Genomic DNA, 10,696 nt, shown 5'->3' with positions numbered 1-10,696 from the left:
CAGTTTCTGCCAAGACTAGCCACAGTGATTATCAGTAGCAGAATACGCTGTGTTTCCATGTACAGAATAAGAAAATAATTGGTTCATTCATGGTGAGGCTATAAAAACTAGCTAACATAAAGAACAGCTCCTGTTGTGTAAATTATTTATTTCCTTGCTTGCCAGAAGTACTGCAGATCAATCAAAGTCCTATCTCATTGATATACAGTTCTCCACACACAGGATGAAAATAGTGTCTCTTCTATTGGGTTGGTTGAACAAACTTAGGCTTTTTCAGACACCTGTTATAAAAATAAGCAAAATTTCCAGTAAAACTTTAGAAGTTTCAGAGTTTGGGGAAAAAGATGCTATTTATGTTTACTTTGAATCAGCCATTTCACTGCATAGTCTGGCTATCCTGGCACTTTCTTTGTAGACCAGGCTAGCCTTGAACTCACAGAGATCACCCTGAATCAGCCTCCCAAGTAATGAGCTTCATGGGGTATGAAAATTATTTCTCTACTGCACGTGAAATGAGCCAATTCAAGCCAGATTAAATTATATTAAACTCAGGTTTATTGGAAATCTGCTCTCAGAAGAGTTCACCAGCCCCAAAGAAAGAGGCCAGGGAAGTCACCAAGGGAAGAGAGAGAGAGGAGAAGGAGAAGAAAAAGAGCTTGAAAGAGAGGAGAGGAGAGAGGAGAGAAGAGCTTCAAGACCAAAATGTCTGGATCATCGTCTAATATATATGTCTGGAATATCGTCTGGATATATGCCCAGGAGAGGTAGTGTGGGATCCTCCTGTAGTACTATGTCCAATTTTTTGAGGAACTGCCAGACTGATTTCCAGAGTGGTTGTACAAGCTTGCAATCCCACCAACAATGGAGGAGTGTTCCTCTTTCTCCACATCCTCACCAGCATCTGCTGTCACCCGAATTTTCGATCTTAGCCATTTTGACTGGTGTGAGATGGAATCTCAAGGTTGTTTTCATTTGCATTTCCCTGATGATTAAGGATGCTGAACATTTTTTCAGGTACTTCTCAGCCATTCGGTATTCCTCAGGTGAGAATTCTTTGTTTAGCTCTGAGCCCCACTTTTTAATGGGGTTATTTGATTTTCTGGAGTCCACCTTCTTGACTTCTTTATATATATTGGATATTAGTCCCCTATCTGATTTAGGATAGGTAAAGATACTTTCCCAATCTGTTGGTAGCCTTTTTGTCTTATTTACGGTGTCTTTTGCCTTACAGAAGCTTTGCAGTTTTATGAGGTCCCATTTGTCAATTCTCGATCTTACAGCACAAACCATTGCTGTTCTATTCAGGAGTTTTTCCCTTGTGCCCATATCATCGAGGCTTTTCCCCACTTTCTCCTCTATAAGTTTCAGTATCACTGGTTTTATGTGGAGTTCCTTGATCCACTTAGATTTGACCTAAGTACAAGGTCTTCTACATCATAACCACCAGTTGTGCCAGCATCATTTGTTGGAAATGCTATCTTTTTTCTACTGGATGGTTTTAGCTCCCTTGTCAAAGATCAAGGGACTATAGGTGTGTGGGTTCATTACTGGGTCTTCAATTCTATTCCATTGATCTACTTGTCTGTCGCTATACCAGAACCATGCAGTTTTTATCACAATTGCTCTGTAGTACAGCTTTAGGTCAGGCATGGTGATTCCACCAGAGGAATTAAAGAAATTCTTTGATGTCTTTCTTCAGAGACTTGAAGTTCTTATCATACAGATCTTTCACTTCCTTAGTTAGAGTCATGCCAAGGTATTTTATATTATTTTTGACTATTGAGAAGGGTGTTGTTTCCCTAATTTCTTTCTCAGCCTGTTATTCTTTGTGTAGAGAAAAACCATTGACTTGTTTGAGTTAATTTTATATCCAGCTACTTCACCAAAACTGTTTATCAGGTTTAAGAGTTCTCTGGTGGAATTTTTAGGGTCACTTATATATACTATCATATCATCTGCAAAAAGTGATATTTTGACTTCTTCCTATCCAATTTGTATCCCCTTGATCTCTTTTGTTGTCTAATTGCTCTGACTAGGACTTCAAGTACAATGTTGAATAGGTAGGGAGAAAGTGGGCAGCCTTGTCTAGTCCCTGATTTTAGTGGGATATCTTCTAGCTTCACACCTTTTACTTTGATGTTGGCTACTGTTTTCCTGTAGATTGCTTTTATCATGTTTAGGTACGGGCCTTTAATTCCTGATCTTTTCAAGACTTTTATCATGAAAGGGTGTTGGATTTTATCAAATGCTTTCTCTTTTTCTAAGGAGATAATCATGTGGTTTTTGTCTTTGAGTTTGTTTATATAATGGATTACGTTGATGGATTTCCATATATTAAACCATCCCTGCATCCCTGGAATAAAACCTACTTGGTCAGGATGGATGATTGTTTTAATGTGTTCTTGGATTCAGTTAGCAAGAATTTTATTGAGTATTTTTGCATCAATATTCATAAGGGAAATTGGTCTGAAGTTCTCTATCTTTGTTGGATCTTTCTGTGGTTTAGGTATCAGAGTAATTGTGGCTTCATAGAATGAGTTGGGTAGAGTACCTTCTACTTCTATTTTGTGGAATAGTTTGGGAAGAATTGGAATTAGATCTTCTTTGAAGGTCTGATAGAACTCTGCACTAAACCCATCTGGTCCTGGGCTTTTTTTGGTTGAAAGACTATTAATGACTGCGTCTATTTCTTTAGGGGATATGGGATTGTTTAGATCGTTAACTTGATCCTGATTTAACTTTGTTACCTTGTATTTGTCTAGAAATTTGTCCATTTCATCCAGGTTTTCCAGTTTTGTTGAGTATAGCCTTTTGTAGAAGGATCTGATGGTGTTTTGGATTTCTTCAGGATCTGTTGTTATGTCTCCCTTTTCATTTCTGATTTTGTTAATTAGGATGCTGTCCCTGTGCCCTCTAGTGAGTCTGGCTAAGGGTTTATCTATCTTGTTGATTTTCTCAAAGAACCAACTCCTCATTTGGTTGATTCTTTGAATAGTTCTTCTTGTTTCTACTTGGTTGATTTTGTTCCTGAGTTTGATTATTTCCTGCCGTCTACTCCTCTTGGGTGAATTTGCTTTCTTTTCTTCTAGACCTTTTAAGTGTGTTGTCAAGCTGCTAATGTGTGCTCTCTCTAGTTTCTTTTTGGAGGCACTCAGAGCTATGAGTTTCCCTCTTACAAATGCTTTCCTTGTGTCCCATAGGTTTGGGTATGTTGTGCCTTCATTTTCATTAAACTCTAAAAAGTCTTTAATTTCTTTCTTTATTCCTTCCTTGACCAAGATATCACTGAGAAGAGTGTTATTCAGTTTCCACGTGAATGCTGGCTTTGCATTATTTATGTTGTTATTGAAGATCAGCCTTAGTCCATGGTGGTCTGATAGGATGCATGAGACAATTTCAATATTTTTGTATCTGTTGAGGCCTGTTTTGTAACCAATTATATGGTCAGTTTTGGGGAAGGTACCATGAGGTGCTGAGAAGAAGGTATATCCTTTTGTTTTAGGATAAAATGTTCTATAGATATCTTTTAAGTCCATTTGTTTCATAACTTCTGTTAGTTTCACTGTGTCTCTGTTTAGTTTCTGTTTCCACTATCTGTCCATTGATGAAAGTGGTGTGCTGAAGTCTCCCACCATAATTGTGTGAGGTACAATGTGTGCTTTGAACTTTGCTAAAGTTTCGTTAATGAATGTGGCTGCCCTTGCATTTGGAGCATAGATATTCAGAATTGAGAGTTCCTCTTGGAGGATTTTACCTTTGATGAGTATGAAGTGTCCCTCCTTGTCTTTTTTGATAACTTTGGGTTGGAAGTCGATTTTATTTGATATTAGAATGGCTACTCCAGCTTGTTTCTTCATACCATTTGCTTGGAAAATTGTTTTCCAGCCTTTCACTCTGAGGTAGTGTCTGTCTTTTTCCCTGAGATGGGTTTCCTGTAAGCAGCAGAATGTTGGGTCCTGTTTGTGTAGCCAGTCTGTTAGTCTATGTCTTTTTATTGGGGAATTGAGTCCATTGATATTAAGAGATATTAAGGAAAAGTAATTGTTGCTTCCTTTTATTTTTGTTGTTAGAGTTGGCATTCTATTCTTGTGGCTGTCTTTTTTTTTTTTTTTTTTTTGGTTTCTTGAGGTTACTCTCTTGCTTTTTCTAGGGTGTGGTTTCCGTCCTTGTATTGGTATTTTTCTGTTATTATCCTTTGAAGGGCTGGATTCATGGAAAGATAATGTGTGAATTTGGTTTTGTCGTGGAATACTTTGGTTTCTCCATCTATGGTAATTGAGAGTTTGTCTGGGTATAGTAGCCTGGGCGGGCATTTGTGTTCTCTTAGTGTATATATAACATCTGTCTAGGATCTTCTTGCTTTCATAGTCTCTGGTGAAAAGTCTGGAGTAATTCTGATAGGCCTGGCTTTATATGTTACTTGACCTTTTTCCCTTACTGCTTTTAATATTCTATCTTTATTTAGTGCATTTGTTGTTCTGATTATTATGTGTCGGGAGGAATTTCTTTTCTGGTCCAGTCTATTTGGAGTTCTGTAGGCTTCTTGTATGTTCATGGGCATCTCTTTCTTTAGGTTTGGGAAGTTTTCTTCTATAATTTTGTTGAAGATATTTGCTGGCCCTCTAAGTTGAAAATCTTCATTCTCATCTACTCCTATTATATGTAGGTTTGGTGTTCTCATTGTGTCCTGTATTTCCTGAATGTTTTGAGTTAGGATTTTTTTTGCATTTTTTATTTTCTTTGATTGTTGTGCCCATGTTCTCTATGGAATCTTCTGCACCTGAGATTCTCTCTTCCATCTCTTGTATTCTGTTGCTGATGCTCGCATCTAAGGTTCCAGATTTCTTTCCTAGTGTTTCTATCTCCAGTGTTGCCTCACTTTGTGTTTTCTTTATTGTGTCTACTTCCCTTTTTTAGGTCTTGGATGGTTTTATTCAATTCCATCACCTGTTTGGTCATGTTTTCCTGCAATTCTTTAAGGGATTTTTGTGCTTCCTCTTTAAGGTCTTCTACCTGTTTAGCAGTGTTCTCCTGTATGTCTTTAAGTGAGTTATTAAAGTCTGTCTTGATGTCCTCTACCATCATCATGAGATATGCTTTTAAATCCGGGTCTAGCTTTTCGGTTATGTTGGGGTGCCCAGGACTAGGTGGGGTGGGAGTGCTGCGTTCTGATGATGGTGAGTGGTCTTGATTTCTGTTAGTAGGATTCTTACGTTTGCCTTTCGCCATCTGGTATTCTCTGGAGCTAGTTGTTATAGTTGTCTCTGGTTAGAGCTTGTTCCTCAGGTGATTATATTAGCCTATATCAGCAGACATGGGAGACTAGCTCTCTCCTGAGTTTCAGTGTTCATAGTACTTTCTTCAGGCAAGCTCTCCTCTTGCAGGGAAGGTGCCCAGATATCTGGTGTTTGAACCTGCCTCCTGGAAGAAGTTGTGTTCCACTCACCAGAGGTCCTAAGATCCCATGGAGAGTCCTCTGGGGACCTTGGGGGTGTCCGCACACTCTGCGCCCAAGGTGCTTCAGTGATGGAGCCAACTGGAAGGGACCGAAAGATTTTTTTTTTTGAGCTGTAAAAAGGAGAAAAACATAAAAGGGTTTTCATCCTTTGATGTGTGTGTGTGTTTGTGTGTGTGTGTTTCTGTTTGTTTTTGTGGTGATTTGAATAGATTTGGCCTCCACAGATTCATGTGTTTGAATGTTTGGCCATAGAGAGTGACACTATTAGTCTTATTGGAGGTCTTATTGGAGAAGGTATGGCTGTGCTGGGAGAAGTCTGTCACTGTGTAAGTGGGCTTTGAGGGTTCCTAGTGCTCAGACTCCACCTAGCATGGAATCTAGTCCCCTCTTGCCTGCCTGTACATGCAGAGGACCAGATGACCCCTGCTGCTGCCTTCCAATCAAGATGTAGAAATCTGGGCTCCTCCAGCAACAAGACTGACAGTGTCCTGCCATGCTTCCCTCCATGATGATAATAGACTAAACCTCTGAAACTGTAAACCAGCACCAATTAAATATTTTCCTTTATATGAGTTACATTGGTCATGGTGTCTGTTTGCAGCAATAGAACACTAAGACAATTTGTTTTGGTTTGATTTGGGTTGGGGTTTGTTTTCTTTTGTTTCCTTGGAGCTAATGAAGATCTTTGTAGAAAGAGTTGACAATCTTTTCAAAAGTGATCTGATCCCAATTACCTATGGGAATCTTGTATGCCTTGATCTCCTAAGAAGACTGCATGGTACACTTATGAAATGAAACATATTTTAACATATCCTTCCACCAGTTTTCATTTGTCTGAAAAACAAATCTACTTCTTTCTCATGCTTGAAAAAATATTTTATATGGAGTTCTAGATTGGTGGGAATTTTGTTTCTTAATTTTCAGAATACGGAATTCCAGGTTGGTGGGTTTTGCTTCATTGCTTATATATTTTACTAGAGTAAAATACTACTCTTTTCATTGGCTTGCATGAATTCTTTTTTTTTTCCATTTTTTATTAGGTATTTAGCTCATTTACATTTCCAATGCTAAACCAAAAGTCCCCCATACCCACCCACCCCCCACTCCCCTACCCACCCACTCCCCCTTTTTGGCCCTGGCATTCCCCTGTACTGGGGCATATAAAGTTTGCAAGTCCAATGGGCCTCTCTTTGCAGTGATGGCCGACTAGGCCATCTTTTGATAAATATGCAGCTAGAGACAAGAGCTCCAGGGTACTGCTTAGTTCATATTGTTCCACCTATAGGGTTGCAGTTCCCTTTAGTTCCTTGGGTGCTTTCTCTAGTTCCTCCATTGGGGGCCCTGTGGTCCATTCAATAGCTGACTGTGAGCATCCACTTCTGTGTTTGCTAGGCCCTGGCATAGTCTCACAAGAGACAGCTATATCTGGGTCCTTTCAGCAAAATCTTGCTAGTGTATGCAATGGTGTCAGCGTTTGGAAGCTGATTATGGGATGGATCCCTGCATATGGCAATCACTAGATGGTCCATCCTTTTGTCACAGCTCCAAATTTTGTCTCTGTAACTCCTTCCATGGGTGTTTTGTTTCCTATTCTAAGAAGGGGCAAAGTGTCCACACTTTGGTCTTTGTTCTCTTGAGTTTAATGTGTTTAGCAAATTGTATCTTATATCTTGGGTATCCTAAGTTTCTGGGCTAATATCCACTTATCAGTGAGTACATACTGTGAGAGTTCCTTTGTGATTGGGTTACCTCACTCAGGATGATGCCCTCCAGGTCCATCCATTTGCCTAGGAATTTCTTAAATTCATTCTTTTTAATAGCTGAGTAGTACTCCATTGTGTAAATGGACCACATTTTCTGTATCCATTCCTCTGTTGAGGGGCATCTGGGTTCTTTCCAGCTTCTGGCTATTATAAATAATGCTGCTATGAACATAGTGGAGCATGTGTCCTTCTTACCAGTTGGGGCATCTTCTGGATATATGCCCAGAAGAGGTATTGCTGGATCTTCCGGTAGTACTATGTCCAATTTTCTAAGGAACCGCCAGACTGATTTCCAGAGTGGTTGTACAAGCCTGCAATCCCACCAACAATAGAGGAGTGTTCCCCTTTCTCCACATCCTCGCCAGCATCTGCTGTCACCTGAATTTTTCATCTTAGCCATTCTGACTGGTGTGAGGTGGAATCTCAGGGTTGTTTTGATTTGCATTTCCCTGATGATTAAGGATGTTGAACATTTTTTCAGGTGCTTCTCTGCCATTCAGTATTCCTCGGGTGAGAAATCTTTGTTCAGTTCTGAGCCCCATTTTTTAATGGGGTTATTTGATTTTATGGAGTCTACCTTCTTGAGTTCTTTATATATGTTGGATATTAGTCCCCTGTCCAATTTGGGATAGGTAAAGATCCTTTCCCAATCAATCTGTTGGTGGTCTTTTTGTCTTATTGACGGTGTCTTTTGCCTTGCAGAAGCTTTGCAATTTTATGAGGTCCCATTTATCGATCCTCGATCTTACAGCAGAAGCCATTGCTGTTCTATTCAGGAATTTTTCCCCTGTACCCATATCTTCGAGGCTTTTCCCTACTTTCTCCTCTATAAGTTTCAGTGTCTCTGGTTTTATGTAGAGTTCCTTAATCCACTTAGATTTGACCTTAGTACAAGGAGATAGTAATGGATCAATTCACAATCTTCTACATGATAACAGCCAGTTGTGCCAGCACCATTTGTTGAAAATGCTGTCTTTTTTCCACTGGATGGTTTTAGCTCCCTTGTCAAAGATCAAGTGACCATAGGTGTGTGGTTTCATCTCTGGGTCTTCAATTCTATTCCATTGGTCTACTTGTCTGTTGCTATACCAGTACCATGCAGTTTTTATCACAATTGCTCTGTAGTACAGCTTTAGGTCGGGCATGGTGATTCCACCAGAGGTTCTTTTATCCTTGAGAAGAGTTTTTGCTATCCTCGTTTTTTTGTTATTCCAGATGAATCTGCCGATTGCCCTTTCTAATTCGTTGAAGAATTGAGTTAGAATTTTGATGGGGTTGCATTGAATCTGTAGATTGCTTTTGGCAAGATAGCCATTTTTACTGTATTGATCCTGCAGATCCATGAGCATGGGAGATCGGAATATCCTTACTTCTCTGTAGTGAAGGCACATTCACTCACTACTTTTTAATGTCATTATTTTTCTGAAGCTTGGATATGCTATGCCTAGATTTTTGTTTGATTCTAGTTTTAGAATCTGTCCTACTTCATGTCTCTAAGCATTGACGTTAATTTGAGAGCTATTGGTAATTATTACTTCAAGCATTGCTTCAGTTTGTTTGGTGCTGCATGGCACCCTTATGTGAGAAATCTTCCATGGCTAGTAGTTGTTCCACAGTTCTTGTGTACTGTTTGATTTTTTTTTCTCACTTTAATTTTAGTTTACAGAGTTTCTATTGTCATACTTGTATATCAGAAATTTTTTTCTTTAGTCATGTCCAGTTCACTCATGAGCCTTTCAATTTCTGTTATGTAGTGATTGTTTTATTAACTGGTTATTTTATTTATTTACACTTCAAATGTTGTGCCCCTTCCAGGTCTCCTCTCCACAAACCCTCCATTCAATCGCCCCTCCCCTCTGCCTCTAAGAGGGTGTTCTCCCACACACACACACTACCACCTCACCCCTCTAGCACACACTCCCCCCCCAATGCTGGGGCAACAAGCCTCTACAGGACCAAGGGCCTCTCTTCCCACTGATGCCATATAAGGCAATCATCTGCTACATATGTAGCTGAAGCCACGGACCTATCCATGTGTATTCTCTGGTTGGTGGTTTAGTCCCATATAGTGATTTTTACCTCCAGCCTTTCTATTTGATTCTTTCTGTGAGTTTCTATCTTTCTGCTTGTATCATCTGTCCTAATTAGGGTCTTTATTGTTGTGATAAACACCATAGCCAAAAACAATTTAAGAAAGGGATTTTATTCATCTTAAAACTCTCAGATCACACTTCATTATCTAAGGAAGTCAGAGAAGAAATTCAAGGTTGGAACCTGGAGCCAGGAACTGATACATGTAGGCTGTGGGGAAATGCTGCTGACTGGCTTGCTTCCATAGCTTCAGCCTACTTTTTAGACATCTCAGGACTACTATTGCAGGAAATATTTTTAAAAACGTCAAGTTCCCTCGCTATGCTGGGCACCAACAGGCCACATGGCTCCAGCGGGGTGTTCTCATCTCATCAGACTCTCTGGCCTGGAGCTCCTGAGATGTCTCCACCCGACTCTCTAAGTTCTTGGTGGGTCATTGTCACACTAGCCCCAGGCAGTGACCACCCACCTCACAGTTGGCTGTCACAATTTCCAGTAACACAGTAAAATCAAAACTCTAGAAGCTTATAATTAATCAGTCAGATTTATATATGAACAAATTCTCAATTCATGAGATGCCCACACAGTAATTTTAGAGCCAATTGATAATGATACATGCTGCCCACCTAGCTTAGACAAATTATCCCAATTTTTCGATCTCTACATTATAGCTGCCTGTGGTTATTTAAAGCCATGCTAAATCTGAATTGGCCTGTTCATCTTCCATTTTCCTACTCCTTTTTTCCTGTGTCACTCCCTGTCTCTGCAACTCTTAATTCCGCCTCCCTTTTCCCTGTCCAATCACAGGCTTCTTGATGTATTAATATTTAAATTAATTGGACAGGGAAAATCCTGCTATATATCACCCTTTCTGTCCAAATAAAAAACAAAAACTTTTCTTCAAATATAAATTGAACAGTATTACCATTTTGTAATTTGTAAATGCTACTCTGTCCTGTTGGCAGCTCTACAAGCTGTTTGTGCCGTGAGTAAAGTTCTGAGAAATCTCTTCCCATACCCAATCTGAAATTATAACAAATTTGTTTCTAAGAAATATATGAAGGATTTCCTCTGAACACAAATATCAAATTATCTTATGCCTTTTAAAGACATGGAGTCTGGGAAAATATCATAACACATTGAGGAAACAATGAAAAACAATTGCACTAGCTTTTTCAAATCGTTAGGTTAGATAGACCTAACACCCAGTCCATCATTTTTGTCAATTAACATAAAGTACTTTATCATCTGTCCTAACTTAGAAGACTTACAATTCTACACCTGACTTATGTCCTGGCTTTAGATTGTATGCCATCTGAAAACCATCCTCTCAAATATGTTCTCTTAATGTTAAATAGCTTGGGTTGGCTATGCAACTATAAGT

This window comes from Mus musculus, chromosome 2, assembly GCF_000001635.26.
Source record: "Mus musculus strain C57BL/6J chromosome 2, GRCm38.p6 C57BL/6J".
Taxonomy (NCBI): Eukaryota; Metazoa; Chordata; class Mammalia; order Rodentia; family Muridae; genus Mus; species Mus musculus.
The sequence above is the reverse complement of the archived record's forward strand: the minus strand, read 5'-3'. Positions refer to the sequence as shown.